The 19,668-nt window shown below is 37.4% G+C and overlaps 1 long non-coding RNA gene and 1 other non-coding gene across 2 annotated transcripts; both read right to left on the bottom strand.

Moving 5' to 3' along the window:
* Positions 1–601: 601 nt before the first annotated feature.
* On the bottom strand, positions 602–3,487 carry LOC107589686 (uncharacterized). The gene is made up of 3 exons (XR_001609696.1): positions 3,345–3,487; positions 3,094–3,266; positions 602–1,436 (listed from the first exon to the last, which is right to left on the bottom strand). It is a non-coding gene; the product is annotated as an uncharacterized lncRNA (long non-coding RNA).
* On the bottom strand, positions 2,182–2,264 carry trnal-uaa (transfer RNA leucine (anticodon UAA)). The gene has a single exon. It is a non-coding gene; the product is annotated as a tRNA-Leu (tRNA).
* Positions 3,488–19,668: the final 16,181 nt, after the last annotated feature.

The following is a 19,668-nucleotide window of genomic DNA, read 5'->3' as shown; positions in this document are numbered from 1 at the left end:
TTTCAGTTGTGCTGATGAGACCGGCTGGCTCCTAATAAACGTAGCCTTTGGTTTAAATGACAGGTCTAATTTCCCATACTGTGATGAGAGACTGTGGAAAAGTGTGGCACAGCCTGAGACACGCGAAACAGTGCCGGAGTCATTCAGATCCTTCTAGATTAATTTCATTTCCTGTGAAGATTAAGTGTACCGCAGAGCTGATATCTGATTAGGGTACTTGGGGGAGTTGTTAATTATTAGTTTGGGTGTAATCTAATTTCACAGCACCTTGCGGGAGGCAAATATTTTTTCGCAAATGTATCTGCATAATTGGTCAAGGTGTTAATCATGTTTGAAGATACCTGCTGGCTAGATAAAGCAAAGAATAGACCTGTTCTACATAACATCACTGAGGAATTGTGGGTAAATGATATTGCTCAACATTCTCTACATTATACAACATTATCCACTGTGAAATAGATAGTTGTAAAATCTATTTGGGTAAGTCACATTTTAAGTTGTCTTATTTTGTCTTGTTTTGTTTTAATAACAAACTAGTCAAAACTAGATTTTCCGAGAAAAAACTGAGTGGTGCTTTCCCGTGTAAAATCTGTTGCCACAATGCTAGGTTGTTGTGGATGGTGGCATAAACTAAGTGGTTGCTAGGACAGTTATTAGGGCATACTAGGTGGTTGCTAGGTGATTGCTTACTGGCCCAAGTAAAAAGAAACCACTCTCAAGTAGTAATCCTCGTTTATGGTGACTAACAAAGTTTTCTCATGACTTTATTTGTATGTTTTTGAAACCGTATCCAGAATTGCTATTTGAATTTTATTGGAAGGACATAGAACACTACATCCGACCTTTGAATGGTGGCTTTGACAAAGTCTTGTTTGAAAGTTTTGAAATAAACAAAAGTCCTTGAGGTTTGAAAGTTTATAGGGCTTACAGACAGAGAAATATAGAGCAATAGATAATGCATTGTTAACGGTTTTCTAGTCACGAGTCTTCATTAAAGTCCCAGTTCCACACGGACCAATGTTTGGCCATATGTAGAACTGTTCACCAGACAGATGGTTCCTCTTGTGTTTTTCACTTCCACACTCTTCCTTTAGCTCACGCACAGGTTAGAAGGAAAGCCTCAAGCCTCAGACACACGCCAAATGAAACTCCACTGCCATAATATTTGTCTTGACACCCAAAGCTTCCTGAACTCTTTGTGAAGGAAGAGATTGGAGGTGTCATCTGTATGGTAAATTAAAGACCTCTGGCTGTTTATTTGTTGTCAGATGGGAAGGCAGGGTGAGAAAAGCCAGGCCTGTCCTGCTGTTCAGCACCACACAACCAAAGGGAAGTGTACCTTTCTTGGTGACCCCCCAACCAGGGCTCACTCAGGTTTTCTTATTTATGGATGCTCCTGCACTGTTCAGTCACAACGAGGGTCTGTATTTGGGGCTCTGCAATGAGCAACAAAGAACAAGTTGTAAGTGAAGCATATGTCTGGATACTTACTCATTCCAAGCAGCTAATGTTAATAATTTTTAAAGAGAATTATAATGCATAATCTCACTAATGGTTAGATCAAATGTGGGCAAATATGGCTCTACATTTACATTTTTTTATGCATTTTCATGACAATTATTTTCAAGATGGGTGAACAGTCAATAAACAAGCACAGTTGCCTCAATGAGGCAGCAAAAAATAAATGTGGATTATTATGTGGACACTGTTCAAACCATCTATTTGAGCTATAATAGCATGCCACTCAACGCTATTGCCTGGCAACATATCACTGTATGAATTTACAAAATGCTTGTTAGAAAGGGAAACATGGGCAATCACTCGGCATCTAAATGCAATGGCTTTGTTAAAAAAATTTATAAAAATATTTTGTTTTTGCTGAAAAAAAAAAATAGTACTAACATTTAATTAAAATTGTATTTTTGAAAATGTGTTCAAATAATCTAATCTGAAAGATCAGATAGTGAAAGTATCTTAGATGCAACCTATTTGTATCAACAAAGACAATGGATTAAGGTTTAGCTGGTTAATATAGCCCAGTTAGTCCCTGCTGGTAGATGTTGTAACTACACCATCTGGACCGCAAGCTGTGTCCACAAGCTTACTTTAACTGGGTACTTCAGAAACACTTCGAGGAAGCTACCTGCAGAGCAACATCATTTTATAAAGATTGAACTACAGTACCAGGAGTGGGGTTTGAACCCACGAGGACATTTGCCCATTGGATCTTAAGTCCAACGCCTTAACCACTCGGCCATCCTGGTCCCCATGTTAGGTTAATAACCTATTTTGTGTTTCACAGGGTACTTCGGGAGCACTTAAACAGCAGAGTAGCATTACTGTATGAACCCACAAAGCATCTTTCTCCATGAAAGGCCATTTAAAGGTTGCTCTGTATGCTGACGGCATCACATGAGTTTTCTCTAGGTATTGGTCTAAATGAAACCATTTTTACTCAATCTCTCCACATTATGCTCAGTGCATTAATGCACAGTGAATAGTAAATGAATGAGTAAGTGTACACAGCATATGCATGAATGTATAAAATGCAATGATCTTCCAAAATTTCCAAGTATTTTGTGAACTTTTTACACAATAAGGGAAAGTCTTATGTCATTATTAGGGTAACCAACATACCGGATATTGACTACACAATATGAACGAATCTATTTGTTCTCATTGTTTACAAAATGAAAGTGTGGACAGCCAGTCCTAAAGATCATATTTAAAAAAAAAAATGGAATTGTGTTACAAAGTATTCAATGAATGACATTTAGAAAACACAACTATGGCATAATCTTTACTCGAACACCTGACTTAGGCAAAAATTATGCAACATTAGTCCTAAATGGAAAAATGTCCATGTGATATAATTTATTGTTTGTAAATCACATGAAATTGCTTTTGAATGCATTAGAAAGCAATGAAATGAATGCATTCATTAAATCGGCTCCAGTCTTGTGGGGGTGGAAAGCACACATAAGTCAGTAACCATGGTTTCTGGTGGCTTAATATTGCAGGGTGCCATAGCGACGGAGAGATCAACACTAACTCTGTGTGCTGTAAAGGGTGTGGATAGCATCTATATACAACCTGTCAGTCACTGGGCTGTCAGTCGCAGTTCCTCTTGCTTTCTGAAACTGCAGGTGTCCCTCCTGACATAGTTCTTATTAGCACTCATATAGTGAAGCGTTCATGTGAGTCGAGACCTGTTTTGTCAGAAACACACAGCCGCTATACACATGGGAGAGCAGAGAAAGAGGTTTCTGAGGAAAAAACAAACATCCGGTTATTAAAATGACCACGGCACACTTGCACATTTGACCTTCAAATTAATATTTTACCAATATTCTGTCTTCTGTGTGGAGAATACTGATTTGAAGTCTAGTTTAAACATCTCTTTGTTGCTGCTGATGTTTGTTTCTGTATTATTTTTTCCCCTTTTTTAGCAGATGCTTTTATCTAAAGCAAGGGTGTCCAAAGTTGGTCCTGGAGGGCCGGTGTCCTGCAGAGTTTAGCTCCAGCTTGCCTCAACACACTTGCCGGGAAGTTTCTAGTATGCCTAGTAAGAGCTTGATTAGCTGCTTCAGGTGTGTCTAATTGGGGTTGGAGCTAAACCCTCCAGGACCGAGTTTGGGTACCCTTGATCTAAAGCAGGGATCCTCAAATCTGGCCCATGAGATCCACTTTCCTGCAGAGTTTAGCTCTAACCCTAATCAAACACACCTGAGCATGCTAATCAATGTCTTCAGGATCATTAGAAAATCACAGGTAGCTGAGTTTGATCAGGGTTGGAGCTAAACTCTGCAGCGCATTGGACCTCCAGGGTAAGATTTGAGGAACCCCGATCTAAAGTATTTGCATTCCATTACCAGGAGTGGGGTTCACACCAATAAGAGCATTTGCTCATTGGATTTTAAGTCCAACACCTTAACCACTCAGCAACACTGGTGACTGCATAATGCTAAAATCCCTTTGTTTCTTATTCAAGTATTTCAGAACCATTTTGTTAGTAACAAACTACCAGGAGTGGGGTTCGAACCCGCGAGGACATGCATCCATTGGATTTTAAGTCCAACAAACTAACCACTCAGCCATCCTGGTCATGCTGTGGTGTTAAATACCCCTATCATAACCACATACAGCCACATTACTATATTCTATATAAAATGCACAGTGATCTACGAGGACATCTGTCCATTAGAACTTAAGTCCAACACCTTAACCACTCAGCCATCCTGGTCATGCTGTGGTGTTAAATACCCCTATCATAACCACATACAGCCACATTACTATATTCTATATAAAATGCACAGTGATCTACGAGGACATCTGTCCATTAGAACTTAAGTCCAACACCTTAACCACTTGGCCATCCTGGTTACTTTGTTGTTTTAAAAACCCCTTTGTTCCTTCTATAGGTACTTCATAACCAGTTTGTGGTAATGCGACCACATACAGTCACATCACAGACCACATACAGAAAGTGCAGCGGTCTTCTTGTTAGGCTAAAGAGATGCAGGTTTTCATCGACATGGTTTCTCTTTTTGGTCCACATCTCTTTTTGGCCCTCTTAGCTCTTTTCACCTTATTTCTAGTTATTTGTGAAAATGTTCGTCCATACGCTAAAAAGTTGAATTTTGCAAAGCAAGTTAATACTGTAGGGAAAACTGGTTTCTACACCTTATGGTTAATAGCTAAGATAAAACCAGTGCTCTCATCTAGAGATTTGGAGATGATCATTCATGCTTTTATATCATCTAGATTGGTCTATTGTAATGTTGTGTACAGGAGTTTCTCGGTCATTGGTGAATTGGTTGCAGCTTGCTCAAAATGCTGCTGCAAGACTGTTGACCGTTATGAGAAAGAGGGACAGAACCACTCTGATTTTAACATCCCTGCAATGGATCGATTTTAAATGGTCTCACACCCTCGTATTTGTCAGATCTTGTTACTCTACATACTTTGAAGAAGCACTTTTATATCTTGGCTTTTGAGTCTGATTTAAGAGAGACCTAAATATCAGGTTTTTTTATGATGCTGGGTTTTTGTTATTGTCTTTGTTTGGTTTTTTATTGTATTGTACAGCACTTAGGGCTGCTCTTGTGGTAGTAGAAATGTGCTCTATAAAAAACTAAACTAAACTAAGCTAAACTTCTTATTCAACCTCAATGGCGAATGAAAAGCATGGTGAGTTGTCCCCTTAAGAATCTTCCCCATTCGTGACACGACCGCGTTCGGCTTTGATCGCCTTCTGCACAGCTCACCAAGCAAACACTTTAATTAGTGCTTTATTGACTAATGCTTTTCTCTAGGCCCTGTGTCACTAGCTTTACCGGCCGCCGGCCTATTCTTTGTGGATTAACCTCTTTCTATGCGCAATTTAACCAGCTATTCTCCTGCACAGTAACGTGAACTGTTCTTCCAGGAGATTTCGACACAAAAGCCCTTCAGAGCCCAGGCAGACCTCAAAGAGCCATCAACCCTCCATCTCCAGCTCTTCAAAGACTCCTTCATCATTCTGAATCCTCTGTTCCTCCTCAGCCCCTCATTTAGGAGCAGGACCCCACCAGCCCTCACCTCCCCCACTGACCAACACACTTATCCCAGTGTCTCTTGGGAGCTTGGAGCTCATAAGTAAGACCTGGACAGCTGATAATGACTTTGCAGCTCTGGGGGAAGGATAGTACTGCTGTGTTTTTGTGGTTATGGCGGTGGTGGTCTGTGTGTACATGCAGGGTCCAAAATCAATAGTCACCACACACTAGATGAGAGTAAAAAATGGCTTTTGGCAAATACAAAGGGAAATAATTTTTTAGAAATGCAATATCACAGTGGTAAAACTGCAATGTAAGAACAACAGTCTGAGCCTTTTTTGCACGCTTAAATTAAAAAAAGAGAGATGCAAACAGTTTACCAAAGAAAAGTTGTTCATCCTCTAACCAATTTTACCATAAATTTCACTGCAAATCCAAAAGTTTTATTATTTTAGTTATTTATGTGTGTGTTACTCTAGAATTCCATGTGGAAACTTATTCCTGGTGTTGAAAACAAGAAACAAAATAAAAATAGGTCTTTTATGTTTTTGTGATATAGTATGTGTTTCACCTGATGGGACTGATAGACTGGCAAATAGGAGAGACCGGGGCTAGTTGTCACAATTTAATCCAATGAATATTTCTCAAAGTAAATTTCTGTTTTAGATGCACACTTTAAATTAATGACCACAAAAAGCTACTGAACATTATTGCTTTTAACAGATACAGTTGATTGAACACACATTGACCTTTTGTGGCAATATGTCTCAACAGCAGGGCAGTGATGTCACATTAATGGGTTATCATAGGTTTTTTCAAAATTATATCAATATGAAATGAAGCCCTGAATGCTAAAAAATAAAAGGTAAAATCAAACTAAATTAGAAATATATGATATATTGTTATAAGCTTTTTTTAGCCTGTTGACTGGTATGTTTATTGATGGTGTATAGCCTTTATTGGCAGACCAGACATGTAAAATAATTTGAATTGGGGGTGGAGGGATTTATCCTCTGTTTCTTATCCTAACCCTGTTTCTGCCAAGCGCACTTTTAAAAATAGTGGACAGAGGTGTCCACTATTTTTGGAGTAGTCCACACTATTTATGTGGAGTCCGAGCAGCCCTTTCATCTGAGAGCAGCTCTAATGATTCCTTGTAATGAGCAGACCTTTGCCATGCTAATGAGTGTTCAATTGTTCTTGCTTTTCCATGGCTTCTCCATCAGCAGGGGTAGCACTCTTGACTGGGGCTTCACACTGTCCATCTCCTAAATAGCCTGCTGGATCTCAGCAAAAAGCGTCCAGTCACCTTTGAAGTGTGAAGTCATTATCTTATCTGAGGGCTCTCGTTGGGTAATTGCGGTGGCTTTTTGGTGCGAATGATTTCTTGATATTGTAGACAAGTAAATCCCAGCATGAGCTTAATTTTTTTCTCTTATTTTTTTTTATTCTTTTGTCCATCATACCTGACAGGTCACGGGGGAAGGGCTCGCTTACTGCAGGGTACTGCGAATCAATATAACACACTAGTTGTTTTTCAATAAATGGCATGGGGATGGAGAAAGATGAGTTAGACAGACAGAAGGGAACTGGTTTATTGGAGACTCAATAACTCAAGTTATTTATATGCACAGCCTCCTCGTTTCCTTAGCGACCTCTTTACCTATTTCAGGCCACCTGAGAGCTTCAGTCTTTGTTAAACTGGGATTGAACAGAGCTTTACCGCAGTCTTTGTTTCTTGATCTCTCAACAGTTACATGCCTGAAAAGGTTCTTAAGTTACTGGAATACCAGTGTTTCTAAAAATGAGTCTGTGCTCCCCCTGAGAAAGACAGTGAGAGATTTACACAGCTGGTCCATGAGCACAACACAAACTCCAAACTCACGGTCCATTCTTTCTTTCTCTTTTCAATATGCAGAGGGTGGTGGGTACATATTACTTTCCCTCCAGCATTACTCACCCCACATCTGATTCCTGCGATCTGGGCGGTTTGTGTGTATATTGAATCATTCTTCCATCAAACAGCAAGAGTTATTTTTATACCAGTAAGTTTTTTTTTTTTTTTTTTTTTTGCTCAGTTGATGTTTATTTCTTTTTAAAGGTTATCTAAAACATAATTTTGTTGGGGAAAAAAGAAAAATACTTTATTGAATGTGCATAGAGCAAGCAAAGAATAATGTAAAATCTGTCATTTTTGACATTCATGGTTCCAAGAAGAACTTTTAGCTTCCATGGAAAATTTCCATTGAACACAAGGTTCTTTTTAGTGTATGAAGGTTCTTTGGATTTACACTAAAATAAAAAAATATTTGAAGATCTGTTCACTGAAAGGTTCTTTAGGAAACATTGCTGCAAAACCTTTTTTAAGAGTGTAGTAGCCTAAACGTTGGGATTCTAATTAGTGTTTATTTTGTCGAAATGACCAGATGACTACACCTTTCATGAAAATAATGAACATGAACAATTAATGAACATCAAACATATACAAGTTTTTAAATAAATGTATTATGTGACAATCATATCATAATCATATCAATTATACCACAGAATCCCAACTGATTGGTCAGTCACTCCATTCAACTGTAAAATCTTTGTAGAGTTAGGCTGGGCATACACTGTGCGATTTTCATCTGATTTTGAGCCGAAGTCTGACTCGTGCGTGTCGACACTTTTTTGAGTCTGGGTGAATTTCAGCTTTGTCGTGCGTCGTTTGTCGTGCAGTAGGTGGAAACGAGAAACGAGTAAGAGAAACCTCTCCCGACTGGCAATCGGACAGTCGGATGAATTTCTGACATGTCAGAAATTTTGGTCGGCTCTCGTGAGGGTATCGCACAGTTGGAAGCAGAGCTACGAACCGACTGCCCTAAACTCAGTGCCTTTTCTCTCACTGCGCCTGCGTAAAAACAGAACTAATACCATTTCATCTTTAATGCAGTAAGAAAGACAACAAAGAGGGAGATCTTTATAAGTTCTAGCTGCAATTTAGCAAATTGCTGCTTACCTCCAGTTCGCGTTGAAGAATGGATAAACCATATGTTCATGTTTTCATCAATTTATTGTTTATTTACAATGTTATTTAATATTTACTCAGTGTTATTATTACTGGAAATGTGAACCATTGTCCGTCATTTTGCTATTGGCGATAAAGACAAACACGTCGCAAAATTAGAAATATTTCATTCATTTTAAACCATGATGGCCAGTGCACTGACATCACACAAACAGTGTGCAAACTGCATGAGCGCTATGCCCGTGAAGAGGTTTTAAAGTCCAGTCAATTCATTAAGCTGCAGAAAGAGAAAGTAGACTAAAAACTGACCGAGCATTCGGCATCTGACGCTGTATTAACGGCACATATTCTCTCAAAGGAGATGAGAGACCAATCTCTTTCAACATGAAGTTATTGAGTAGGCTAACTGTCTTAATGCATTTGCTTGCCGATTTACGTAACTTAAGTTAACTTACGTAACTTAAGTATTTCATGTTAAAGTCGTTTTTGGAATTTCCATGTCTGAAATAATGCTGTTCTTAATTTCACTGATGCCTGATTATTAGAGTGTTCGGGACATGTTGTGGGAGCGGGCGGTAATGGTCAGAAATTCAGCTGGAGCGGGATTAAAGGGGTTTTATGATGCAATTAACATTTTACCTTTCTCTTTGGAGTGTTACAAGCTCTTGGTGCATAAAGAAGATCTGTAAAGTTGCAGAGACTAAAGTCTCAAATCCAAAGAGATATTCTTTATAAAAGTTAAGAGTCAGCCACGCCTAAAACGGCTCGTTCTAACATGCCCCCACATGTCTCTACGTCACAATGTGGGAAGATTTGCATAACGCCACCCAAATGTGCACGCAAAGAAAGATGGCGGATCGCAGACTTATAAGTGCATTACCGCCACCTATCTCTCAAACGGACCACTGACACTCCTAATTGAGATTGTAGATAGAGTGTCAATGGTCCATTTGAGAGATAGGTGGCGGTAATGCACTTATAAGTCTGCGATCCGCCGTAAAGCAAGAAGAAGAAGAAGACACCTCATGCGCCTGCTCAGGAGGACGCGCCGCCACTCAGGACAGTTCGAACAGTTCGGACATTGCGTGAATCAGAGGTAAAAAACGATATAAATACTGTTCAGTTTCTTGCACAGACTTGTTTGTGTATGTTTTTTTTTTTACTCTCAAAGCCGTTATTCCCATTCACCCCCATTATAAGACTGACAGACTGCAACGGTTTGAGTTAAAAATCTTCGTTTGTGTTCTACTGAAGAAACAAAGTCACCTACATCTTGGATGCCCTGGGGGTAAGCAGATAAACATCAAATTTTCATTTTTGGGTGAACTATCCCTTTAAGTCCAACGCCTTAACCACTCAGCCATCCTGGTCACAACACCATAGTTCAGGTATCATGTTATAGTAGTTAAGTTTATGGTACTGATTCTTTCTTATTGATGACTTTAAAAAGTGAATGATGTATAATATATCCACTTATTGAAAGCATGTATCATGTTTTTTTTTTAAACCGCCAAATGCCTTTAGATTGTCACACACTTTATAGCTTTGTATAAAAGAAAGATATTTAAATTAGCTTCAAGTTTATTTTAGACTTTTAGTAGCACATTAAAAGCACATAGCACACTAGCACATTTAAGCTTGTAAATATGGACTACATGCCACAAAACTAAACATTTTTATTTCCTTTCAGTCTGTCCTGTCAGAGGCTTCTGGTTTAATTTGTTCTGTGTCAGGGGATCCAGCCTAGTAAAAGCAGCTGCATCTTTTCCTTGTCGGAGAAAAAGGAAAACACACGCAGCCCCCGCCAGGCCTGAGGCTCTGGCAGGGTCATAACCCAGCACCTGAGCTAATCATGGACACTATCAAAACAGCAGGCTCTCTGGGGTCTGTTTGTTTATGCTATCCAGGGTGGCCCCTCGCTCTACCCAGGCCTGGCCCTCGTAACAGCACCTGGAGCAGACAGTAAACACCTCCGCCTCAGTGCTGGACGAATGGGGTGCTAAAACTGAACAGGAAAGTGGAAGAAACCTTAAGCTGTATGTCAGGCCGTGTCAGAGAACATTAGAATTAAAACATCAGACCAGATGATGTCAGTGTAAACTGATGGTTTTACCTTTGTTTATCTTTTTAATGAGATTACATAGGGTCCCAACAGAAGGTGCTTCATTACTATTAGCGTTTATTATACATACATATACAGTATATAAAATTATAATTCAGTTAAGTGCTCAACAACAATGTAACATTAGTTTATTTCCCCAGTTCATGGATTGACAGTACAGCATTTGTTTTTTCTATAACATTGTTTCTTATACTCTTAAAAATAAAGGTTCCAAAAAGTTTTTTTTTTGCAGTGATGTCATAGAAGAGATATTTTTGGTTCATCAAAGAAACCTTTCAATGAACACTTCTTTTAATATTTTAATAACCTTTTTCCACTGGAAAAAAAATAAATAAAAAAATAAAAACTTTTGTGCAATGGAAAGTTTCCATGGATGTTAAAAGGTTCTTCATGGAACCATGCCAATAAAGAACCTTTATTTTTAAGAGTGTATATAAAGAAAAAATATTCCACTTTTTTCTTTCTCAAATCAAAATGTTGCACACAATACGCCTGGAAATAAGTGGTGATCAGTTTATGTTTTTCCTGCATTCCTTAATATCACTTTCTATCATGTTAGTTATTTGTAAAATCTCTTTAACTATTTCAATCCAGGAAGTGACATCATTTTGGAGGGAAAACAACAACCAAGCATCAGTAAGTATTAGCAATGGATTTGATCAATTATCTTATGTTTTGTGGAGTAAGTTGGTTGTGCTCACTTAAAAACATGCAATTCTGTTTGATAAATATATGGAAATCAGAATGACAGTATCATAGTTTCACAAACTAATTTCTTATTTTAGCTGTTTATGTTACTAATGCTACTGTCATTGTGTAAATGTCACGTTCTGGTCTATCCTTTGTGCTAGGGTGGATGAGTCTGACTCCAGGATGAAGTGCGGTCATCTCTGTGAGTTTATCTGAGGCAGGTCTTTAAGTTCCTCTTGAACTGCAATCTTAACCTGCTCTCTTTTCAATCTTTGTCTGTCTGTTTCCTTTTCACTCTCAATTCAGCTCAAAGTGCATTCCATTGCAGATTCATACTGGCATTCCTGTTTTCCATCGGCTATATAAATTAAAGCAACAAACAGCCCAAAAATGAAATCAAAAGCTTTTTTCTCAAGTGCAAAATCTTCATTTATAGAATATAATGCACTTAAAGTGTCCTTTATATGTCACATGTCATGCAGCAGTGATTGTGTACATCTGCTCTAGAGGAACAACAGCATGTGTCCTTGCTTTTGTATCTTGACTGGAATTACTGTAAAGGCCGAGAGTTCTGAGTATATTTTACAGTATAAGCTCCTCTGTGTTCATAAATCAAGCCAAAGCCTTTTTCATTTACTCCTCTTTATAGCTCTCCTCCAAACAGCTGTAAACAACAGTGTTTTCTGGAACGTATCAGTTTATTGATTGAAGCTTCTTAAAAGAAAGCTGCTTTCATTATTGCCATACCAGTATATCTGTCAAAAGCTCTGGTTAGAAACATAAACCATATATATGTGCTCACAAAAACATCTTTGTGCTTGATTATGAGGGGTGTCATGGAGCAGCTGTTGTTCTGTTGCACATTGTTTGATGATTAATTATTCTCATTTCACTGCATTTGATGTAGTTGATACCTGTGAACCATTTATATTAGCCGTCTACATCAGTGTTAACCAGAGCCATAGTTAACCTGCTGATGTTAGCAGTTTATCAGGAGGTCTCAGCTAACCATTTAATGTTTTAAAACATTTTTCAAACATTCAATTTTGGTTTTGAGAATGTTACAATTTCAATGTGCACTGCAGAGCAGTAAGCCATTTTAGATTTATTGCAATGTTTCTAAGAGTGTTTCTAAAAAAAATTGTAATATTCAAATAGTGAGTTGTGCTGCTGAATATGTTTAAAATACTGTTTTAAAAGGCTATACCGTCCACATTACTTGAACATGATGAACTATTTTTAAGGGAACTATTTAACAAAAACAACTCCGGCTCATTGGAAAAATTTGCCTGTGACGACATTTCTGCAATATGATAATATGTTGCTTCTTGCACATTTTGCAGTACTTTTAAATTGAAATATCCAGTCCGTGGTCCTAAAGGCACATTCAGTTTTATCTGAAACAGACGTACGTGAATCTGGCAACCTTTGATTACATAGGTCGTAGTATGCATCATGGTAGTTTGGAAATAAAATGTTCGGTGAGTGGCACTAAAAGGTTAATGCTCTATCGTGTTTAAAATGAACATACCACCTAAACTAAACACTACCCTAAATCTAACCGATTAGTGCGAAGAAAAGCAAATGTGAAATAAATAAAAAAAATTGCTGATGCAAACATGCCATTTTATGCTTACTTCTACAAGTTTTTGAGCTCTTTTATCATGACTAGTTTTTATGAAAATGAGCTACCCATTACATGGTTATGGTCAGCTGGTTATATGCAAATGTCAAAATGAATTTGTTTGTAAATCATGCACTATAGTACAAATGTTTTGAGGTCATAGTATTGTGCAAGGAACTGCATGAAGACAAATGAAATTAAGCAATAATCTATATGGGCTTACATTTCTGCCACAATTCTGCGCGCGAAAGATCATATTTTGAGTGCACAAAAGTGCATTTTGCATGCGCGCAAGCTGAGTTTGTGGAGAAAATGTTCGTTTTGCAAAGAAAAAAGTATTTCGAGTGCACGGAAATCAATTTTGCATTTAAAATACGTTTTTGGATGTGTGCAGACCTTCTCTTTCGCGTGTGCAACGTTTCACTAGCTTGCTCACCTGATGCCCCCCCCTCTGTGCTCGCTAAATGCCAACAGCTAGCGTGCTCAACACAACCCTGCGTTACAATGTGCCATAATTCCAGCCAATCAGAGACCGAGGCTGCTAAATTCTGATTGGCTGCCTTGGCAAACAATCACAACATTTCTTGCATTACCTCGACAGCAGAGGAGGAAAAATACAGTGCATGCATAATTATTATGCAAGTTGATATTCTGATTATATTTTTTTCCAAGCACATTTTACCAATAATTATAACTACTATTAATCTTGTATTTAATCACTTATAATCTATATATTATTGTTTATGACGGCTGGAAGTGAAAAACGCCTTATATTCAGGTGTGCATAATTATTAAGCAGATTTTCTTTTACAGATAAAATGAACCAAAAAAGAGATTTAACTCAGACTGAAAGTAAAAATTATTAAATGCCCATGAGAAATATTCAAAACTAATACAATACTAGAAATTGCAAAGTTAATGCATAACCATTGGACAGCAAAATGCTCAGTGGGTCAGCAGGGAAAGAGAAGGTCTGCACACATCCAAAAACGCATTTTAAATGCAAAATTGATTTCCGTGCACTCTAAATACTTTTTTCTTTGCGAAACGAACATTTTCTCCACAAACTCAGATCGCGCGCATGCAAAATGCACTTTTGTGCGCTCAAAATATGATCTTTCGCGCACAGAATTGTGGCAGAAATGTAAGCCCATATAATCTACCGCTGTAATCATTTTGTTTGAAAAGGAATAAATGTTGTTGGTGTTTTACTGCCACAAGTGTTCATTTCAGCTGGAAACTGCATTGGAAAGGATATTCAAACCTCAAACTACTAATAACTTCATAAGGATATTCCACTAGTATTATTTTATACCTAACATTTGCATAACTTGTACATACTGTAATGTTTTTGGAATGTTCCCTATTAGGTGTGATGTCTATCTTTCAGACAGTGTAAGAACAAATAAAGCTGCTTTTTTGGTGTTGCTAGGTGATTGCTTGCTTGGCTGTTGCTAGGGTGTTCTGGGTGATTGCTAGGTGTTTACTAGTCAACTTGATGATAGATATGAAGTATGATATTCTAGTCTCAAGATCAAGTTCTCCTTCAGTCAAAGTCCGTGGGATTTTTTCCTTCCGTTTTGATGTCCACAAGGCGAAAATCACAAATCTGAGTACTTAGAAATGTAAGAGCACACCTCTCAGGGGTATAATTTGTGTTCATAGCAACACACTGTGCAGTACGAATTAGTTTAATACTTAGAGTTAAGGGTTTGTTCATATCCTTATCTCCAAGTATTAGCAATAGTAATAGTGATGGACGCTTGACTTAGCAAGCACTACTAACTAATGGTGTGATGCTGAAGGGAAGCAGGAGGTATCATATGTTCATTACTCGTGGTCGGTCAGTGGCTGCCAGCCAGCACATAAATATGATCAGGACATCAGGACAGCGTGCCAGGGTGACAAATGACTGCAGCAGTGGGGGAAGAGACAATATTTCAAGGAGGAATAGCAAAGACACACACACTCAGCATGCTGAACTTTCTCACATGAGGATCTGTGTGTGTAATCTCAGGTTGCACAAGCATAACAATCTCTACTACAAACTCAGCATTCTGCATTCTCGCAGTAAACAAGTGTGCAATAAATGCTTGAGTATTTAAAATGCCTGAGACGAGAAGCGTGACCTTTGATCCTTACGTTGAAGGACAATATGAATGATTGATTTATATTCAATACAGCTCACCTCCTGTCTTTGTCCAAAGCTGCTGCACTGAAAGAAATGTCAAAGGTTAGTGAATATTTCTTGTATGTTAAGAGACATTTCATGATAGAAATAAATCATTAATTATACATGCTTTTAATAATTAGTTATTTTTATTTAACTATTTTGATGATCTTTGAAATTGTTCTTTCTTGAATTTTTCCTGTTTGAGGGATGTTGGAGATAATTAATCATTTGAACTATTACTTATTTATTCATTATTGTTGTTAAGTAGGGAAAATGAACTTTTTAAAATATTTCTATATCAATCATTTTTAATATATTCTATTTATATTCTATAAATATATTCTATTTTTACTTTTTATCCTTTATTTTCATTTTTATGAGAAATAACAATCACTGATAGTAAAATAAAATTAAATATAATAAATCTTTAAAATGGTTCTTTCTTGAAATTCTCTGTTTGAGGCATGTTGGCGATAAATAATCATTTTACTAATTATTTATTTAGTATTTAATTACTTCTATTACTTTTTATTCTGTTTACGCTTTACTCTTGATATTTATTTTTAAGTAGAGTAATTGAACGTTGTAAAATATTAAATTAAATTAAATTTCCTGTTTTAGGGATGTTGGAGATCATTTATAACTGTAATCATTATTTAATTATGTCTTTTTTATGTTTTATTCTAGTTTTCTTGTTTCTCTTTATTTTTATTTTTAAGTAGGGTGATTGAACTTTAAAAATAAAATAAAATGTAAAATTAAATTGTTCTTTCTTAAATTTTACTGTATGAGGGACGTTGGAGATTGATTTTTTTCTTCTAATTAATCCTTTGTCATTTTTGGGGAAGTTGTGGCCTAATGGTTAGAGAGTCGGACTCATAACCCAAAGGTTGCGGGTTCGAGTCTTGTACCGGCAGGGATTGTAGGTGGGGAGAGTGAACGTACTGCGCTCTCTCCCACCTTCAATACCACGACTGAGGTGCCCTTGAGCAAGGCACCGAACCCCCAACTGCTCCCCAGGCGCCGCAGCATAAATGGCTGCCCACTGCTCTGGGTGTGTGTTCACAGTGTGTGTGTTCACTGCTGTGTGTGTGCACTTTGGATGGGTAAATGCAGAGCACTAATTCCTAGTATGGGTCATCATACTTGGCCACATGTCACGTCACTTTTTCACTTTCACTTTTTTTTCTTTTGATTTTTTAAAGGTATTTTCTCTGGATCCATTGCACGTGTGATTAATGGCTTCCACAGTGATTTCTCTTTCCTGAATCCTAACATACACATAGAGTTTTGAACTTTGGCCCTGACCCCTGGAGGACATTGGACTGCCTGCAGTTGTTTTTTTATCTCTAGGAGATTCCTTGTTTCATCTTGCCTCTCTGTGTTGTCTTTGGCCGCCTCCTGCAGTTTGTTTGTGATTTCAAACAGAGCTTATGATAACAGGGTTGAGCTCTCTCATGATACAGAGCTCTGATAAGGGTCTTGATATCAGGTCACAAAGAATCAGGTCCGGTTATCCCACAACTTGACCCAGACAAGGAAAGCATCTGTTTTATTATCTGAATACTTAAGAAGTGTCATTCACATAAGGAGTATAGATTAAACATGAGCAAGGTCACTGCGATCTGCTGATATTTTTGCGGGTCACCATTTTGGTGTCGCGTCACCAGGAAGGGATCCTTCCACGCACATTCCTGCTCTTTTTCATTTTAAAGTCCCTTATTGCTCGGAGACGTATCTCAGTCCACATCTGATTGCCATCATAATGTTCATGTGCGGGCTTGACATGCTCTCTAATGCTTTCATCACATGTATTCAGGTTAAGGAAGATAGAGATTGTGGTATTGGGATCCATTTTCTTCTCATCTCATTATATGTATTGCATGAAATAATTAATCATTTTAATTATTATTTTATTTATTTATTGTTCCATTTTTTTCTAGTTTACTTATTTTATTCATTTGCTAATTTATTTATTTATATTTTTAAGTAGGGAGATTAAATTTTGATCAAATAAATAGTGCACTCTAAGGACTCTTTACACTCTAAAAAATGCTGGGTTAAATACAACCCAGTGCTGGGTAAAATAGGGACAAACTCAGCAATTGGGTTGTTTTGACCCAGCGGTTGGGTTACTACCCAGAAGGTTGGGTTAAACATTTAAACATTTAACCCAACCGCTGGGTCAAAGCAACCCAATTGCTGGGTTTGTCCCTATTTTACCCAGCGCTGGGTTGTATTTAACCCAGCATTTTTTTAGAGTGTAAGAGTGCACTATTTATTTTATTTTATTTTATTTTATTTATCAAATCTCCTTGCATAAAAATAAAAAGTAAATAGTAAAAATTAAAAATAGAATAAAAAGTAAACATAGTAAGTAAATAATAATTCAAATAGATATAATTAAACAATTAATACATAATAATTACAATTATTAATTGTCACCAACATCCCTCAAACGGGAGCAATTCTAGAAAGAACAATTTTAAAGAACATCAGAAATTTTAGAACGTTTTTTCTTCCTATTAAAAAAAAAGAGTAAAAATTGAATTAAAAGTAAAACAACAAAAAAAGTCAAATGTAACAAATATACCATTGGTGGTCACTCAGTAGATAGCTAGTTTGGGAGTAGATTTTTATTTTAGTTTTTGATAAACTTATGAATAAAAGGGATAATATAAATATATAGTGGAATCCCATTTAGCAGGAGCATCTGTAACCTTAAAGGTCTACTAAGCGAATTTTGCCAAATGATGTTGATATTTGAAAGCACCAAAACAAACACGCCCATACCCCAACAGGACCTCACCCCTATTTTGATAACTCCGCCCCACACATACGTACACAACCCTGGCAGCGCCGATGGCGGAATCTGTTATGCCTGCCGGCTGCAGCATATTCAAGCAAAAGCCAGCACAGTTTAGTTGTGTGAAACAAAGCAAAATCAACGTAGCTCACCTATCAAGAAGTAACAAAGCAACCTCAGCGTCCGATTCCAGGCCTTCCCGCTCCTCGAGTTCTCTCCACCGCTGGAAAGCTGCTGCAACCTTTACTCAAGTCCTACCTTTTGCCTGATCGTAACCTTTCTTTTTAATGTTTTGTTTCTCCAAATTTTTCCTCTTTTTTTAATCTGCCATCTCTCGCTATCTATAGTTGATCTGCTAATATCTGTACCGTGCACTCACTGAGCGCTCTCTTCTCCCTATCGTTACTAGACATGCCCCTTACTGCTGATTTGTGACTCGGCCTGACACTGAGGTCAAAAGCATTTTTCAAATATTGCTTAGTGCACCTTTGACAACTGCTGTTTTAAGAACAACAGTCTTTACGATTATGACTGCGTACACAAAGCGTGGCAACACTTCATCTGCGAAGAAGAATAGTGGGCGAAAACCGTCGAACACTAAGAAGGATTGTGTCCAAACAACACAGAACTATACTGCAGCAAAGTGACAGCATGAAGATCCTGTTTCCTTTGTAATGGGGAAATTATGTGGTAACAGGCTCTTACATGAAAAATGCAAAACAGATATAACATGAGTTGCTCAGTATTTTTCACTTTCTTAAAGCATAGTATTATTTAAAACAAAGCATATAATAAATTACTGCTGATGTCAAGTAGAGTGCTTTAATGCTTTGAACTGTCTGTTGGTCAGGACAGCTTGTTCTTGTTATGGCAATGATATTAATCAGTGATGAATGTGTTGACATAACTGCATGCATCTGTTCTTCAGCCGCTTAATGCCCCTATCAATGTTGTCTCACCTCTCCTCTTGTCCTACCACATTTTCATGTCCTAAGGGCCTCTTTCTCTGTTCTTCTATCTCACTTTCTCTTTTTGTTTTGGCATTTACGTAATAACCAAATTCTTCCATTCCTTTCACATAAAACAACCGTCTGACTTTGATCAAGCAAACCACAAACTTTGAGTCAAACATAAATGAAATATCACATCAGAGTCTCTGGCACAACATTTGAGCATCGGTTTCTTTCTGTTGTTCCATCGTCATGACAAATGTGCCATCTTTCACAACAAGAAGTAGACTGGACAGAGATATTAAACATCCATCAACCCTCATTAATATCATATCTAGAAAACGTTCTTGAAGCTCTTTTGATTTCAAAGAGACAAAAGGCTGCCAAATGTATAGTCAAGACCGAGCACTCTCAAATGACATTGGCATTTTCCACAAAAAGGGTAAAAACATTTTCCAGTAATTGTTCAGTTAAAATGGCCCAACTTTCAGAAAATATGTACATATTACGTTGTTTTATGATTTATATTGATCTTGTTAATATTTTGAATCATGTTCAGTACTTATTAATTACTGTTTATTACTGGCAATTAGAAATATTACAACATAAATACACACACAAGAAATTAGGTAACATTCCCAACTTTAGCCATACCTCAGCTGACATAAACCAATGACAATATTCAAAACCATAAAATAGTTCTCTCTTCAAAAAAACGTGGGATTTGTGCCTCTAACGGTTTTAAAGGTAACGGGA

The sequence above is a fragment of the Sinocyclocheilus grahami genome, unplaced genomic scaffold, assembly GCF_001515645.1.
Source record: "Sinocyclocheilus grahami isolate Dianchi unplaced genomic scaffold, SAMN03320097.WGS_v1.1 scaffold118.1, whole genome shotgun sequence".
Lineage (NCBI taxonomy): Eukaryota > Metazoa > Chordata > Actinopteri > Cypriniformes > Cyprinidae > Sinocyclocheilus > Sinocyclocheilus grahami.
This window is presented reverse-complemented; position numbering and strand designations above follow the sequence as displayed.